General features: G+C 41.3%; 1 protein-coding gene across 1 annotated transcript in view; it reads left to right on the top strand.

Annotated features, from left to right (window-relative positions):
• Positions 1–5,476: 5,476 nt before the first annotated feature.
• The window catches only part of LOC108758714 (uncharacterized), an 81,825-nt gene continuing 68,905 nt past the window's right edge, over positions 5,477–18,396 (top strand). The window contains exon 1 of the mRNA XM_018503790.1: positions 5,477–6,590. The gene's annotated coding sequence lies outside the window, so the exon portion shown is untranslated. The remainder of the gene's footprint in view (positions 6,591–18,396) is intronic.

Consider the following 18,396-nt stretch of genomic DNA (forward strand, 5'->3'; position numbering starts at 1 on the left):
GAAAGACCGAAGCATAAATCAGGCATCAACTTTTGTTAAGGAACCTGGTCCTTCGACGCATTTTAAGGAGCTATGCGTCCCCCATTATGTATGACGTCTGATAATACTAGTTCATATCTTTTGATTTTATTTTTTTGCAAAGACAATAAAAAGGTAACAATGTTGACTTATAGTAGTCACGTGCAATGCTGCCACTCAACCAATTACGTACCTCAACCAATTCAAATCAGTCTTGAAAGATCGTTGGAGATCACTCGGTCGAGGTGAATGGATGTTGGCTTCAGTCCGAAGACTTTTTGTCAGTGTGCCCGCCAAACCAAAATCGTGCACTGTATTCTTTTTTTATATACCAAGTTTTGCATTCCTATTGAAGACTTTAAATTACATTTTTTCGCTCTTTCCTTTTGTACTGCCTTCCTTGTGGCAAATGCCGGTTAATTTCCGAAAAAGAAGAAGCCGATTCGAATAAGAACACACGTAGCTCTTTAAAATCTGTATCGGCAAACACAGATTCCTTAACAAAGTTGATTCTTTTAGTGGGAGATCCATCCCCTGAAGTTTGTCCGTATAAGTTACTGCCTCTTTTTTATATAATGAGATGGCGTTTTAAAACGTGACATTCATGCCGTTGCATAAGAACGTCTTTGAAGCTTCGTTTAAAGCAAAAGCGCAAAAGTAAATTTGGCAGGACCCGTAAATTCCGCGGTGGACGTGGGCCGTTCTTGGAACAAGGGCGTCGGTAATTGAAGTGGACGCAATCGGGAGAACTGAGGTGCCGAAACGGGTCTTAAACGAGTTCCAAAGATGAGATAAGGACCCCCGTAATATCGGAGCAAGATCGATCGTGCGCGCGCAGCGTATGTGTAGGAAGGAAGCGCTTCGGGCAGTGTCATATTTTACGACTCATTTTGTTATGTCCTTTCTCGCGCCACATCGCGGCCTTATAAATTCGCGCAGATACTTAGCGATGCTCCGGCGACGCTTTCGAGACCGCTCAACCGTCGTGCGTAACTTTTTGTCCGCCTTTATTCGCGCTAAGGACCGTCATAATTCCAGAAGTAAATGCGCGTAAATCAGTTCGTAGAACGCGAATACACCTTGGCTTTCAACGAGGGTCTAACACGCTAAGCGACGCGAGCGCGCGCGGTGATAATTTTATAGATACATCAACGAAGATTACGCCAATCCCTTACGGCAGTTTTAGAGAGGAGATAAAACGAAGGAGCGTGCAATCACTTTAATAATCTCAATCTTTGCGAATTACAAGATTCTATACTTGTAGATTTTGTCAATCTTAAATGTTTTCATTGTCAATATGAAATTACTGTACGTTCCTCTTCTAAAGTAAAGATAAATACGTGTATGCGAGGGTACAATTATCAGTACAATATCTCTTGACCAGTCATCAACCGGCGCGTCCACGTTGCACAAGTAGATAGACCTCTTAATATAGTGAACGGTGAATATCAGCTTTCGAGAGACGTGGACTAAACGTGGGTCGAGTTTAACGAAAATTAAATCTCGCGTAATTTCGCCGCAATTAAGCGCAGACCGGTAATTTGCGTGCCTCTACGTAGCAATCTTTCGCGGTATTTTTAGCGCGCGCGAACGCGAGCGAGAGAGAGAAAGAGCGAGGTCTCGGTTTCAGGATCGAGATAAGCGGATCTCTCGCTAAGAAATAAGTAGTTTAAGACGGTTCGCGTGGCCGGAGATTGGTCTGACGTCGTTCACCACCACTGCCAAGAGTGGGGCAGTGTTTTATGCGCGGAGAGCCCTGGGTGTTGTGCATCGTGTATCCACAGGTGCATCCCGGCCGCTCGGTCGGAGCGCGTCGAACCTGCCGGTTCCGTGCCGGGAAGACACGAAACCGTGAATTGTGAAACGTGCAAGAGTGTCGCGTAGTCTGCGAAATGTTAATCGACGCGATAAACGATGGATTCGAAGGTGCGAGCGCGATATATATACCCGCGAGCGTGCCGATGTTATCGCGGATAATCGATGTGCGAAGTTAATTCGGTGGCCCGGTACGAGGATCAATCGGTGTTTAAAACATACACGCCGGATTCGAGCGAAAACAAACCTTCCTGTTTGGGATCTTGCGATTTTTTTGAGCATCGTGTAATTTCGGGGAGAAACGCTTCACGCTTTCTATACCAAGCACTTTCGATATATCGGGTGGAAGTATAATGACGACATTACCAATGAAGGTTCAAGTACCCCGAAAAGTATTATCATCGATAAATACATGTGTTTTAAATTTTACAATAACTGTGTATTATTTGTATAAATGTCTGTCGCTTCGGAGATAAAGAAATGGAAAAATAGGATTTTATAAACATTTATCGTTCCAATTCTATTCATCGATAAGTGATACTTTACATGCACAAGTAGAAATAATAAGTATTCGGATCACTACTTGCTTGAAAGTATTCGTAATCATAGTACAAATAGGTGCAAATAAATATTTAATATACATATCGTTTCAACAAAGTGGACAACAAAGTGAACTTGCAAGTCACCTAGAAATTCGTATTTTGTCGAATCATCATAACAAAATCTGCATAGACTACTCAATTCGGTTACAATTACCGCTGCTTAAACTTAGTAATTATATAAATTAAGAAAAAATAAATATAATTTTGTGGCTCTTCAAGAATAAGTCAAGTGTAAGTAAATTGCATTAAGAGAAAAATTTCTGATTGAAAATTAACGAGCCAGTAGATTCTAATCAATCAGAATTCCGGTCATCATGATTGAACAGCTGATTATTTCCACTAGAATTATAATAGGTTTAATGAAATTCTAATTTGTTCATTTTCTCCATTAGAATACGACTCCTTTTCCATGTGCTTACATAAATGATGAATAATCGTCCTCCGAATAATATACAGTGAATTTACGATATTTGTAAATCTGTGGATCGAGGCGTTACACTTTCGCACGAGAAGCTACCTCGGGATCGAGACTCGAGAGGGTAGACGCGCGGGGCCGATCGAAAAAAACTCGCTTGTTATTCGCGTGCCGGTGGGATCCCGTGGTCGGGGCACCGGGGATGCCGGCATCCCGACGCGATGGTGGGGAAAGATGATGCCCGCGGCGGAGTGGGAGGCGGGAGTGCGCGATGTGCCGGGCTTTGGGGTTCTGTCTGGGTGGTGGTGCCGGCGCGGCGGTTTGTGAGAGGAGAGCCGACTGATGCCGATGCGCTCGTGTCGCGTCGTAGCGAGACTCAAGCCGCTCAAGCGAGATCCGGCGCTCAGCGCACATCGCACATCGCACATCGCACTCGCAACGCGCGCAAGCCACAAGTCGTTCACGCTCACGACTCACCACTCGACTCACGTTCGCGCCGCGCCGCCAGTCAGCGACGGTCATCGCCGGTGCTTTCACGGTGTCTCCGCCGTATGGCCATGCGTCGCCCCGCCGACCTGGTCACGATACTCACGATCGCAGGAGTACACGTCGTCGATCGCCGAGGACGCCGAGTCGTCAGCCCGGCGCGTACGGGGACGAGCGGCAAACCGGGCAAACGCCGCGGCTCACCCCGAGCGGAGCATTACGGGCGTAACGGTCGTAACATTCGGCCTGGGAGAGGATCGCCGTGTCGAGAAACGATTAGCGAGAACCGATCGCTCGATCGATGAGGCACGGGATCACGCGATATCGGTTCGCTGCCGTGTCGCTACGGGACGTGTCGTTATATTCTCACGAGGAACTTGATCGCCGAATATATATGCGCTGGGTATTCCACCGTTTTCTCGCCGGCTTTACGAAGGGAAGTTCATCGCGCGTCTAAACTTTATAACTGCCACATTCGAAAAAGAGACTTTGTTCGCTGGCCGGATTTTCTTCGCCGCCATTTTATTCGGCGAGTGCCAATAAAAAAATTGAGAAGAAGAAGAAGAAGAAAGCGCGCCTGAACATCGTCAGTGAAAGGATCATCCGGCCAAAGTAACTTTCACCCTGCCGACGACTCGCATCCCTCGAGAAAAGTCGCCGCTGCGCGCGGCACGCAAGCGGGAGGATCTTGCCTATCGCCGCGTCGCTTCGGCCGGAGCGAGTCAGTGCTACTCCCGATTTCCGCGCGAGTACCACCGCTCCCGGTCTCTCGACGTCGAGGAGTCGAGGACGGATTACAGCGCGTATCGGTTCCGATTTCACGGCGTGTCGGATTCCGAGTCGCGAGTCCGCGCCGACGATTCGTCACTCCGAAGAGGCAGCGGATTTCCGCCGAATGAGCGAAAACAACAAAAACGAAGTTCGTGAAAGTGATCGCGATCGACCGGAGTGCCAGGGATAATCAAAGGAATAGGACACTTTTCGTTCTCCAAGTTCGATCTGCTGGCGGGCGTTGATGAAAATCTGTGAAGTGTCGTAATTATCGAGCTCCGTATGTCGCGATCTTTTGCGCTCGCGATACCAGTTTGACATCTCGATCTCGCGAGGAAAGACTCGGAGCACAGAAACAGAACAGCTGGACGGTGCGACGGCGGAGTCGTTTCCCATGTATATGGAGGTCTTTTCTGTGGCTGAACTAGTACACTTTTGGAACTTGAGCAGAGATAGATATATGTTTTGATGAAAGCGACAAAGAGAGTTTCAGTGCAGGAATAAAAAACAGACAACAGTTTGCTACCGCACACGAAACCGCGACATCGCGAGGATTTAACGCAACGCTCTTTGGTTACGTAAACGACGGTTGTTGCGCGCTGGACCGACCCGAAGGTGGTTTTCTCGCGGGAGGAAGTGAACAGAAAACGTCGAGCAGCGGCGCCAGCGATATCCCGTCGTCCTCTCTCCATGCACGACGGTGGAAAAAAAAAGGGAAAAACAGGAGAACGCCGCAAGACACGTGTCCATTATCGGCAATTGCGCTAAGTCGATCGCGCGATCGAGAAAATCCTGTCCTATCTCCGAAACGACGACGATTTCTCCGACGAGTTTCACGATCGACTGGTTTTGCGGAAGAGATTGGCGGAAAAATCGCAGGAAATATTTTCAACGCGACTCCCCCGACTTCGACGGTGACAAACGATGAGTGATCTGACACCATCGATCGTCTCTAAGAGCGATGTTGTGACTACGACAAGCCGGGTATCGACGTAACGTCATCGTGTGATCGACAGTCGCTATTTTATTGCCGAGAGCGTCAAGATAGCGCATGGAACGTAGTGACAGTGTAATCGCAACGATTCATTATTTTCTCAGTGAAGAATATAAACAAAGGAAAGACAGGACGCTGGGATAGCCAGAATTATTTACAGTTATATCAGGAAGTTAAAAAAAATAAGATAGAATTATTTAGAATTTTATTAAGAAATTGAAAAAGTAATCTGAGAGTAACAATAAATTCCAAATCCTAAATCAGGTGTCATATAATCTCAAGAAGAAGGTGAATAAAATCCACCAGAGAGGTGAAATAAATTCCCAAAACTCTCCCAAATACGAGAGGACAATATTTGAGGCACCATCTGGCGTCGTTGCAGCCGGAGGGCATCAGCGCCGAGACGCGATCGGAAGGAAGTAACGTATAGTTCTCTCCACTCGATCGGGACCATCATATATCTCGCGTAATGCACGTAAATTATGCGTCTCGCGTTTCTTTCTCCGAAGGAACGGAAACTAGAGGCAAGAACGAGCGAGAAGCGCGTTTACACACCGAGATAACGTGCCTGTGGCGCTTCCTTCACCTACGATCCTCTTCCCGCCTCTCGTTACCGCGGTGTCCGCGGTGAGAAACAAAGTGCCTCGTGACTTCGATACGGATCTTTGGTGTCACTCGGTGCTGGTGTCAACGTATCTGCCTATTTACGATCAAACGTGTCTGTATTTGCGTAACGTTACACGCGTTCTCGCGTGTGTTAAGTGTGCCATGCGAGAGGACCCCGTCGCGACTCGCCTTTGAAATTCGTCCAGTGGGACGCCCTGCCGATCTTTCGTGACCCACGCGATTCGGGGAAGCTCGCGAATGCCCATCTGTGATTTTCTCGGAAGTCCGAGGAGAACAGCCACGCCGATAATTATGCATTCCGACGAGGGATATCGATGCGACGCGAGAGAGTATTTTAGACTTACGTCAAGGAGTGAATGGAGGTCGTGCGAGATTTGAGAAACGGCGAAAGTCATCGGGGGGGTTCAAGGCGAATGGATTTTTCGATTAGTTTGTCTGGACGGTCTCCGAGATAAGAAGAGAATCGAGTGATATTTCTCTGAACGATCAGCGAACGCGCGAAACGTCCGGTACCGTTATATTCGAAGCTCATACGCTTGAGAATCCATTTGCTTAGATCTCGAAAGCAAACCCGTCGACAATAATATCTCGAGGAGTGTACACGTCAAGTAACTCGCGCGACGGCTCGCTCCTTTTTTACTTCACACGAGCCGCTCGTAAATATCTTGATGATCGTTACGTCTGACCGGATCTTTGTTCAAGATGTTCGACAAATCGTCCTCTGAAAAATCGTGAATCCCCATAAGAATTCGTTAGACATCGAGGAAAACTTAACGTCCGTGGTGCTGCTGTCGCAGAAACTGAACACTTCGATCCACTTTGAGTTGCAGCTACGCAGGAATCTCTACGTTGCTTCTTTCTGGTGAGTGTTTTCAAGTAATTACGTGTAAATGATTAAGTATGACGTAAAACGTCGCAAATGTTTACATACTTATTTGATCTGAATATTTTCAAACGTGACATGTATTCGACATATGAACTCAAGACGTAGTAATGTATATATTTCTGTTAATTATTATATATAAGCTAAGAGTAAAATAGCCGAGAAAATAGCAGATCGATCTGGATCTGTTCTCACGGCTGAGTGAAAATATTTCGCGGTAATTATTCACTCGTTAGGTTTGCAGAATCATTGACAAGATAATTTATTGATTGACCGCCACCGAGTCGCGCCATTAATTTTTCCCGCCGCGTGTCGAAATTAACATAATCAAGTGTACGAGCTAGGAACGAGGCTCTGAGCTCTAACTAGTCTTGAGTAGATAAGAAAAAAAAGGGAAAAAACGCACGCGGGAAACGCGATATCCTTGCAGACGCGTGCGTGAGAGGCTCTATATCGACGTCATCGGCCGCGTGCGACGTAAACAATTTGAGGGAGACATTCAACCTTAACGTATTTCAACGATGATCATCGTATACCATTGTGAGAAATAATAAATCCGTGAGTTGTGCGCGTCGAGTGAAGATAAAGAAAAACAGCGAGAGATCGAAAGGGAAAGTCGCTGATACGCTGAGAAAAAACGTTGGGTTGTATTAAATAGTAATTCTGATAGAAAATGGATGAATCAGAATTTTCTAGTTAAATCTTCTGGAATTCTAGTTGAGATAGCTAGAATTCTGATTGATATAATTATTCTGGTAAAAATGAGAATTCTGGTAGATTTTACCAGATATATTGTATTAATCAGAATTCCGGTTATCTCAATTAGAATTCTAATAAATTTAATCAGAAAATTCTGATTTGTCCATTTTCAATTAGAAATTTTTTTTAAACGACCACGCATTTTCGTTCCACAATAAATTGTAATAAGCATCTAACGATACAAAGCAAAATGTTCTGGTTATGATAAATTAACAAAAAGGTTCAATCAGAATGACATTTTGGTGAGGCCAAATAGAATTTCTGATTATAATACCTAGAAATTCTGTTTCACAAAAATACCATTCTGGTTGGGTCTTTTTATTGGTTTAACCAGAATATTTATCTCAGGCCCATTTCCATCAATTGTAGATTAACTTTAATCTCGGGACGTTCAACTTACTCTTCATCTTTTTCTAGTTTCAAAGATTAGAAAAAGAAGAAGAGTAAATTAAACCGAGATTAAAATTAATCCACATTGATAGAAACGGACCTCAGTGTAGATCTATTTATTTATTTATTGTATAACGATATCGAATTTACGGTTTTTTCTCAAACTCCACTCGTTTTAATTATTTATAGTAATATTTACCTAAAAGAAAACACGATTGAGTGAAATCACCTTGTACAGGCGATGCGAGCGTGAAACGTGAGATCGTAAATCGTGGTTGCACCGTTTCGCGGGATACGCCCCGTTAACTCGCGGGTTAAACGGCACAGTCCGCCCATCTTTCGGGGTGAACAACGCTCTCCTTGTTTGCCCTTATTCCTCCCCCCCCCTCTCTCCCCTTTCGGGAATCGGTACGCGGAATCGGGGGAGGAGATCGTGCTCGACCTCTCGTCGATTTCCGATCGGGTTAAGCAAACATCGGTCGATTCTCACCTCTATCGCGATAATGGCTGTAATTTCGGCAGCTTCCCGGTCCCCCATCTCCGTACTCTCCTCCCCCTTTCCTCTCGATTTCACGTACGCGTACGCGCAGATTGCAGAGGCCGATCGCGGTGGATTTGATTGCACGGCGCGCGACCGTCGATTTATTAACGCTCTGAGCGCTCGGCGTCCCCTCCTCCCACCTGCACCCGCATCGATCTCACGGAGCGAAAAGTAAAATCGTCTACCCTGAGGTAATATTCTTACATCCTCTTTCGCGAAATATAGTCAACGAGTTTTTACTGCGCGTGACGGCTTCGTGCTCGCTACACATTTCTGTCGTCGTCAAGTGTTTAAAGTACCTTTTCGTGTTTCATGATACTCGTTTTCGGTATCGAAATAGGTTATATGACAAATAATTGACGCCAAACAGTGAAAATGCATGAAAAGGAGTATCATGTATGTACTTAAACTTCGATCTCTTGAACTGAGCAAGCTAACGTTGAAAGTTACATAAGTCCAACTTTTAGCGTTAGACATTAATTGCTTTCCATTTACATGAAAATTCAAATAATTCTCATTTATGATGTCATAACTCAGTTGAATGCACCGTCCTTTTTATTCTGACAAAGTGAGATTCAACTGAGTTTTTTTACTACAATCTACACAAGCTCGAAATCATATGCTTCATTGAACTTCTTGCTAAATCACATTAAAAGTGAGATTATAAATCTGTGTTGTTATGCGATAACTTTGTCACCAAAGTAAGCAAGTAGTGACGTCATTATGTGAGCATAAAATATTTATATAACTATTTAGACTCAGTATCACTTGTGTGAAAATGGAAAACAACTATAAACGTCAAAGTGAGACTACGTGACCACGCTGACGTTTTCAGTGTTGTTTCACGAAATGGCACCTTCACGGTATCTCAATACAGAAGGATCCAAAGCGCATGAAGTTGTCGAATCCTTTTATCCCTAATGAAGCGACGTCTCAGCCACTTAACTGCTTCTGCGAGATCGGTTTATTAATCGCCACTGTCCGCGACGCAAATGACGGCTATCTATTAAGTCGCATTTTACTATTGGTTTTGCACGACGCGGGGCGTGCGGATCCGCCTCTGTGCGCGTGCACGTGTTACATGCGCCTCGATTCGTTCCCTTCTATACGTGCGTACATACCACGTATAACACTTAGATGCCCGCGAGAGACGGCTGCACGTAGTGTGCAATGAAGTGCACATCCGACATGCGCGCGCGTCTAGACGTCGACTCCAGTCACTCCAGTAAGCATTATCCGGAAAGAATCACGATGAACGACGCATTTTCCATGCAACATGTTACCACGTGTCAATAGTGGCTTTCAGGAATTTTTTTCATCTGCTCGCGCGAGCAATGACACGTCGCTCATCTCACTTCTAAACCGGTCTTACCCCTTCGTATAAAGTATTATAGATGCGCGCGTGTATGGACATAAACGATTCGTTGAAACGAGTCAAAGCGAGTATATCACTCAGCTTTTTACCTTACATGCAGATTCACTTTCCAATCCCGTTAATCACTATTACAGTTGCAATGCAAAGACTCGATACTAATGTCAAGCTATAAGGCTGGAGCACAGATCTTTGTATAACGCATAAAGCATAAGAGAATCAACTAACCGAGGTCTTTCATTTCGTGGAAAGGAAAGACTCTGATCAATCCTCTTAAGATGATCCTATACACGGTTAATAATACTGATCACGGTTAATAATACTGATCAGTAATATTGAATCAGTAATACTGACAGTATACAGCAATATTTTAGTATTTTTACAATCTTACACGAGCAGTACACTGTAAAAAGTAAAATATTAATTTTAACTTAAAAACGTATAGTTTTTGAGACATATATGCAAAAATGTTAAAATTAACATTTTTGTGTTGGTTGATTGGGACATACTGTGACATATGGATAATCAAATAATGCGATATTGATTACATTTATACGACATCTTTAACCGAGTTTAACATTATCCGTAGTTATAAAATTGGCTAATCACAGTCATTCCATTTGTCACAGGAATATAGCTATGATTATCAGTTTCATAACTACAGATGTTATTTGAACTCGATTAAGGATGCCGTGTAAATGTAGTCACTGATGCAGGAGAATTAAAATCCAGGTCAGTATTCTACATCAATTCATCAATATTAACCACACACGATCAGTAATATTGTCAATATTTGTTAATACTGATAGTATTATTGACTGTCTCATCTTTGTATTGGAATACATGGAATAAAATTTTCCTCGGAGAGGAAGTTTTGGAATGTAGCCTAAAAGAACAATATCAGAGGATCCAAATTTAAAAAATCTGATGCTATATATTTCAAGCTCTGTTTTATCTAACTACTCGACAGAGAGATATGTATATATACATATACATATATACACAGGGTATTCATAGAAATTCTTGAAATATCTGTGCAATATTATGTTTAAACTCGATGGAATTGCTTTATAGCGGGAAGACGATAGAGATGAGAAATGTATAGAAATATAATTGCAGAGCGATAACAAAATCATCCGAAGCAATCAACGCACGATCTACGTTGTAATCTCCATTCAATTACGTTATAATCGGCGACTCGAGTGCACGTCGTGTTTTTTCTTCTTTTTTTTTTGGGCGACAAGAATTTTATCGTTGCAAGTCGGAGCACCGATCGGGGCGTTATTCCCGACTGATGGCCTTCGTTGAGTGACAATACAATGACAATGCAGATTCCACGACGTTTTTTATCCCGACGAAATTAATTATGATTTTCCTTCGGTTTCATCATAAAATGTAAAATTCATCGCCGCCAATCGGAGGGACCTAAGTGAGGTACCTGATAACATTTTTCACCAGCAGGTTTAAACCGATCTGGATTAGATTAACGACGTCGTATACGCTCTACTATTAATTGACATTACATGTTCTACCAATAGTAGAGCATGCAACATCATTAATCCAATCCAGATCGGTCCAAACCCGCTATAAGTGAGGGACCTAAGTACAGTACAGTTTGTTTAGCCACGTCCGTCCGCACGGCCGAAAACATGCACGCGTATTAAACGCGCGGAATCCACGAGGGTGGGGATTAGCTGTGAATGAAACTAACCACTACGTATTGCCTGAATGGGCAACCGCCGCGGGGGAGAGTAGAGTATATTTCCGTTCGTGTTTATAGACGCGGATGCGGCCGGAGATACTGTCGGGACATTTGAAACGTAGCAGATCCGCCGTGGCGGATCTAAGGGTGGCTAATGACGGTACAGTGTAGAACGGGAAAAGAGATCCTGCCTACTGACTGTCGTCATACAAATAACGACTATTTTCAGCCACACTGTTCGCGACTGTTCATGAATGTCGTGACTGCGAGTACGATCTTTGCGAGGAGATACATTGGGTGAAACCGCGTCTAATAATTTATGTCTAACCGCACGAAATTTATGTGCGGCTGAATGTCGCCAAGAGTTATCCACTAAGTAGTCGATGGAAATTCAAATTATCGTCGTTTCTCACACGACCATTATTCGCCAGTCATTAATTTTCATTTCGACGTCGCCGTCGCTCGCGGGGAACATCGATCTCGTGGACGCGATGACAAACGCCACGATGGAGATATACGTCAAGCCCACGTCGTACGCGCCTCCTCGTCGTTCCCATCGAGAAGTGACCATCTTACGTGGAGCAATGAACGGTGCTTTCAATAGAAATATCCTATCGAGACAGTCGCACCTGTATTCTTTCGTGATACCCACGCGGGCGCCGCGTCCTGTCAGGACGCAGAAGGATAGGCGAAGAATGATTATTGTCTTTTATCTGTGGAATGTGCTCGATAACGACTTGTCTGATAATATTCTTCAGAGTTTCACCAGACGAGATCGTATTAGTCGAGTCTAGTATCCCTCTCTTCTCCCCTCGAAGATATTTAATTGCGTTATCGAGGAAAGCGCGGAACGATCTTCTATCAATCGTCAAGAGATATTAGCTGACGATTTTTAACACAACGTATCTATAAGATTCTCGCGACAATATATTATCGGCTATCCGCGAGATTAATCATTTTCTCTGGTATTTCACACAGCGTACGATTGTTGCCGATTTTTTCTCAACCTATTAATGAATTATTACGTCAACCGGAAATAAAGCGATCGGTCTCGATTGATTCGATTAATGAGGAAAGAATGTAATCCACCGTTCAAATTCTCTATTATCAATTTTAACATGCAATCTGGATACCGTGGGAAATCGCGAAAGTGTGGCGCAATAAGCTCTTCTTGACTAGAGACTTGACTTATAAAAGAATCTGGTCACGAGATGATAAACTCTTGATTAGTCAGTGAGTTAGAATAAGTAAGACAGTTAGACTGAGATAGCATACAAAAATACTACGTATCTAAAAAACTTTAGGGGTGATTTCTTATACAAAGAAACATGATATGCTGAGTTTCATTAAAATAACTCGAGTGGTTTTCGAAACTTTTGAAAAAAAAAAAACCGAAATTGTTTCTTCAACTTTGACATCCTGCGAAACTAAGCCGTTTCAAATATATGATCACATAAAGTTTTCATATTGAGTTACTACACGAGAGAGCACTCCTTAAAATCTTTTAAAGTACTTACTTAGAATTTATCTTATATGTATAAGAGACAGTATATATATATATTTTTTTTCACTCTTGTTTTGACAAAATTTTGACAAATTCTGAGTGTTTTCCATTTTTGCTCGTTACCTCTGTTATAAGATTTAAAGGATCTTTTATTCTTAATGAAATCGTCGACGATCGTTAAAAAATTGAATTAGTACGAGAGATCACTCCTTAAAATCTTTTAGAGTACTTAGTATTTATCTTATATGACAAGAGACAATATATATATTTGTCTCTTGTTTTGACAAAATTTTGACAAATTCAGGATATTTTCCATTTATGCTTGTTTCCATTTGTTGGACTGAGTTGAACTGAGATTAAAATTAATCTACATTGGTAGAAATAGACATTAGTGACACGAGTTGACACAAATATCATTCTATTTTTCTTGACAATCCAGTGAGTAACAAAAATAGAACGACATTTATGTAGATTTGTGTCACCAAATGGAAAGTACCCTCTATTATAGGATTATAAAGGACCTTCTATTCTTAATGAAATCGCCGATCGTCAAAAAATCGATTATCAATATCGACGGAACCGGCCGGATCGGTTTCTTACGGTACCGTTCACCTACCGTTACCGGCACACGCCGCGAACCAATGGCACGGTGCGAGCCCGTCGATTGGTCGATCGCGATGCAATTAACGAGATAAATTTATCTGAGGTAGAACAACCGGCTATGGAGACGCGATCGAAATCACGCCGGCCGGCTTTTCTCGGCGATTTACGACGGCGGGTTCGTCACGGTCGCGATAATTACGAGCATCGCTAAGTCGATCAACGACTGATCGACCGAAATAGCTCTTTGTAGGGCTTAGGATTAATTAGTCATGCCGCGTGCCGCGCATGACAGTCCTCCGACGGAGCTGTCCGTCTTTCCATCTCGCGCGAAATCCCGTCGCGTTTTCGTCGCGGCTGCTTATCCGCCTTAACATTTTAAGCCGACAAGCGTGCGTCCGACGAGGCATGCGGTGAATTTGCACGCCTCGCCCTGAATGATCGCCCGGTGGATGAATCACGTTGTCTGAACGCGTCGTATAAACGAGTCTTGATTTTAGACGCATCATTAGAAATGATAAACTATACCATCCAATTCCACAGGCATTTTCATGGCCTCGCCGGTAAGCTGTCTTTGATTTGATAACCGGGTTTCTCCTATCCTTCGGATTTTTTATTTTTTTTTTCCTCTTCAGATTAGTCAACTTAAGTGCGTCGTAAGAATTTGATCGTACTTTGACATGTTTAGCGATTTGTTCTGTTTGGAAGTTTTATTTTTACGGTTCATTTTTCATGTGTCGCGCTAGCGAGTCTATGTTTTGATGTCTTGTTATTTCAGGAAGCAATATATCATTTTGCGCGACGTACTTCCTGAATTCCTATGGTCTGCTTATCAACGATGCGATGTCCGAATCTGATCTCGACGTCAAGATAAATTTTAATTGCATACATGAAAGTTCAAACATGAAACTTATGAAATATTTGTTTACTACTTATTTGTACACGTTCCTATGTTATAATTATTTCTATTTACAGTGTTATGGTGTTTTGATGCTACCCTCATTACCATGTATTTCTATTTACGATTATTAACTCACGGTAATTTTGATCCATCGCGAGGCGAGCAATCAGATGTTTTGGAGTATTTCAGTACTTCGAGATTACATCAGACGATATTATTACGTTCCATGTCAATTAGCGTTTTGACGTGCCGTACGATATAATTGGGAACGATTCGTTAAGTGCTTTGAGAAGTCGAGATGCCGGAACGAGATGGGGTGCCGTTGTCACTTGAGTTGACAAAAGATACGAGCCACACGCGCATCTTAGCCCTTACGAGAACGAAAATATTCGAATGAAAAATAAACCGGTGAAGCATTCGCGACGATGTTGGAGTTACAAGTAGTGAAATACCGTGCTGAAGAAGCACGCGCATCTCCGAGTGACGGCGAAGCACTTCGATGACACGTCGGCGTATTCAAATTTAAGTACGGAATACTCGACGCGGGAAGACGGGTGGCATACACCGCGAGAGCATTATAATTCCCGTTTTTGTGGACACTTTCTCTTCACGATTTGTGTATCCCGCCCGACAGAATTCTCGAGGGAAGGGGAATTTGAAGACGCGGTGCGCTCGCGGATGAAATCCACGTCGAAATCGTAAACACAATAAGAATTCGAGTTTATTTTAACATACTGAGAAAACTGTCTGATTGGATTAATTGGAATTCTGGTTGAAAATGAACGAATCGGAAAGAATATTATAATATTTATAAGAATTTTCTGATTAAACCTAGAATTTTAGTTGAGATAACCGGAATTTTGATTGATATGATCAGAATCTTCTGATTCATCCATTTGCAACCAGATATTTTTCTGTGTAGTTTTAACGTTATATTACGTGATGGTCCACTTGTTCGATTAAGATAGAGACTAGTGTTCGTAGCTCCAGAAAAATGTTCAGAAATTTTGAGAGAAAAGTTTTTTTCATTACTATATTTTTTTTCCGAATATTTTTTTTTAACGATTTCAGCGTTATCGTTTCCCTACGTCAATGAGAGATTTTAAGAGACTCCAGATTTCTTTCACTTTTATGTGTTCTAATAAGTAATTCAACATTAAATGCCATTGTCGTGACCATTTATAAGATTTCTGTTAGAGTTTAAGAATTTTTTTTTGTTAAAATATTAGATATTTAAAAAAGCCAATTAAGTGATACGAGTACTGTTAAAACTCAAAAAATGAACAAGATAACACTGAAAAAAGAATGTTTAATTTTAAGATATTAAAATATTTTATTTTTGTCTCTATTTTTTAAACACTTAAAGATGTTTTAGTTTTAAGTGTTTAAAACATGGGGAGAAGAATAAAACACATTACTTTTTAGAGTGAAGAAAAGAATTGAACATAAAGAATCAGAATTATTAAGAATAAAGCCGAGGTAGACAATTCGATCTCTGACTTTTTCCTAACTCCTTATAATTAATTCTATTTTCCTTGTTCTGTTCATTGTACCTAATCATTTTTTGTATTGGAGAATGCTTGCTTTGTGCATTTTTAAAATTGTTAACAAATTGCGTGTGTCTGTGATATAGTTTTTTTTTTCAAAAATCTTTTAGTTTCTTTTTTTCAGAAAAAAAATGAAATAAAGGTTAGAATTTTTCCGTTGATTTTATTTTTCTGGAAAATTAAGAACATTAATCAAGACTCATGTATATAGTACACAAGTACCACTCAAATATTAGCATCAGTCAACGTTCATCGACGAGCACGTAAATAGGATGGAGAGCTTAAAATAGCACGCGTTGTTTTGATACCTCTACGTTATAGATCTTTTCTTAATAGGCACATATTTATCTCATAGTAAACATTTTACTTCCAAGATAACGCGTATCGAGGCGCTTAAGCAGCCGATCGATGATACCGTCCCGAGCATCGAAACCGCATTTCTCGTAGGCGTGACTTACGACGTGGATGCTCTTTCGCGGCCGAGATATTATCGTAACTTAGCGCGACTAATTGGATGCAGCGGTACGACGATTGCTCGAAGATCTCATTAACGGTCATTATATCTCGGCATCGCGTGGAAATGGAAATTGCTTCTCTCGCGATTGTGATTCGCTATTATGTCACGCAAATGTAAATCGCTAAATCGCTGCGACAACATATCGCGATCGTACGTCAGCGTTTACACCATCTCGGTTGCATAGAGATATCAGCGAATGATGCACATTCAAATTTGCAGTCCGTCGTATGCGGAAACGTTTCGCGAGACGTAATAATTAATCGTTTGTCAAAGGTGAAAGAATTGTCTGTAAAATGGTGGATTGCCGCTTGACGGAGGACACCTGCTTGAATATAAAGTGAGGTAAATTCGTCGCTATGTCGGCATCAGTCGTAAATGAATTATGCATTTCTATAATTAAAGTTACCATACATTAGTTATACACGTTCACAATGCATAAGAATTGTGGTCACTTGACATACGAATACCATGATCGTTCTAGGGTTTAACGTCGCTGGAGTGTCATAATTCATAACGGGAAGGGTCGTTATCGGAGAATTTTTGCAATATCATACTTCGGTTACGGTGAACGCGTCCGTGCATTCGACACTAACCGGCTACAAGTTGCCATTGCGATTTCCATCTTGAAATTTGCATTACCGTTGCAATGTGCACGGTGTTTCTTTTATCTCGTCCGAAATTTACCACAAAGTTTTATTATTCGGTTAATTTATTTAGTTTTATCTTATACAAACGTTTCGTATTATGATGTTTCGCTCAGACGCGAGCCACGCGATACGATTTTTCTCGACGCGGTTTATTCGCGACTTAACATAGCCTTTTACACCAAACGATCTTGTCGTCGGTAAGTACCGTTGCGAGAGGTGCAAATTAAACGGCGATTAACGGGTGAAACCGTGACGGGCTTCCGTCTTCTGCAAAGTCATTATTATAAAGACGTTCACGATAAGTTTACGAGTTTCAGTCTCGCGAGAGGAGATGCCTTACGCGTCGGCAGATAATACATTTTGCCTGGCATTAATGATAATGTACCTGCAGAGTATATTATACTGGAGAATATTTTTAGGCGAGATCTTCAACCAATAAAATAAATTCTGTATTATATTACCGTATTTTCAATTTTATAATAGCTGTTGTATTTGCATTAACACGATTAAACTTTTAACAGAGAATAATAATTGTTGACACACATTTTTTGTGTGTATTGTATCCAGTTTTTGATTTATGTCATTCATGTAATAATTTAACATTAAACTTAATTTTTAAACTTATAGTAATTGAAAAAAGAAGTGTTTAATTTTAAGATATTAAAATATTTTATCTCGTCCCTATTTTTTAAATACTTAAAGATGTTTTAGTTTTAAATTTTTCCAATAAGCATTTTATGAAATTTATTGAAAAAGTTTAAAACTGAAACATCTTTAAGTGTAAAAAATAAAGACGAGAATAAAATATTAATAATTACATTAATAATAACATAATATCTTAAAATTAGATACTTTTTTTTTTAGTGAAGTTTTGATTTATTTGACATGGATATGGAAAGATATGAGAAAGGGAGTATATAAAATTTCTTTCTCTTCTTGACGTAATAATATTTTATCAGCTTTAATTTCATCAGCTAGGATTATTTGATATAATCCTAACTGATGATAGACATAGACATTGAAATAGATACTTATTAAAAAAAATAAACGTATGAACGATTGAGTTAAAGAAGTACGCCGCTTTTGATTGAATTCTCGCGACGAATGACATTACTATAATTGATATATATGTAAATTTACGCGTTTTATTATTCATTATTCTGCTATTTTTACTTCGGCATATTTTGATCGCTTCGCGCGATATAATTATACTCGCCCGCGCTTTACGATCTGTTTTCCCACCTTTCCGTTTTATTCCCCGGAATAGTTTTACGTTTGTTTAGCGTGCACGATTATTTACAAAGC

This window comes from Trachymyrmex cornetzi, unplaced genomic scaffold (assembly GCF_001594075.2).
Source record: "Trachymyrmex cornetzi isolate Tcor2-1 unplaced genomic scaffold, Tcor1.1 scaffold16, whole genome shotgun sequence".
NCBI lineage: Eukaryota > Metazoa > Arthropoda > Insecta > Hymenoptera > Formicidae > Trachymyrmex > Trachymyrmex cornetzi.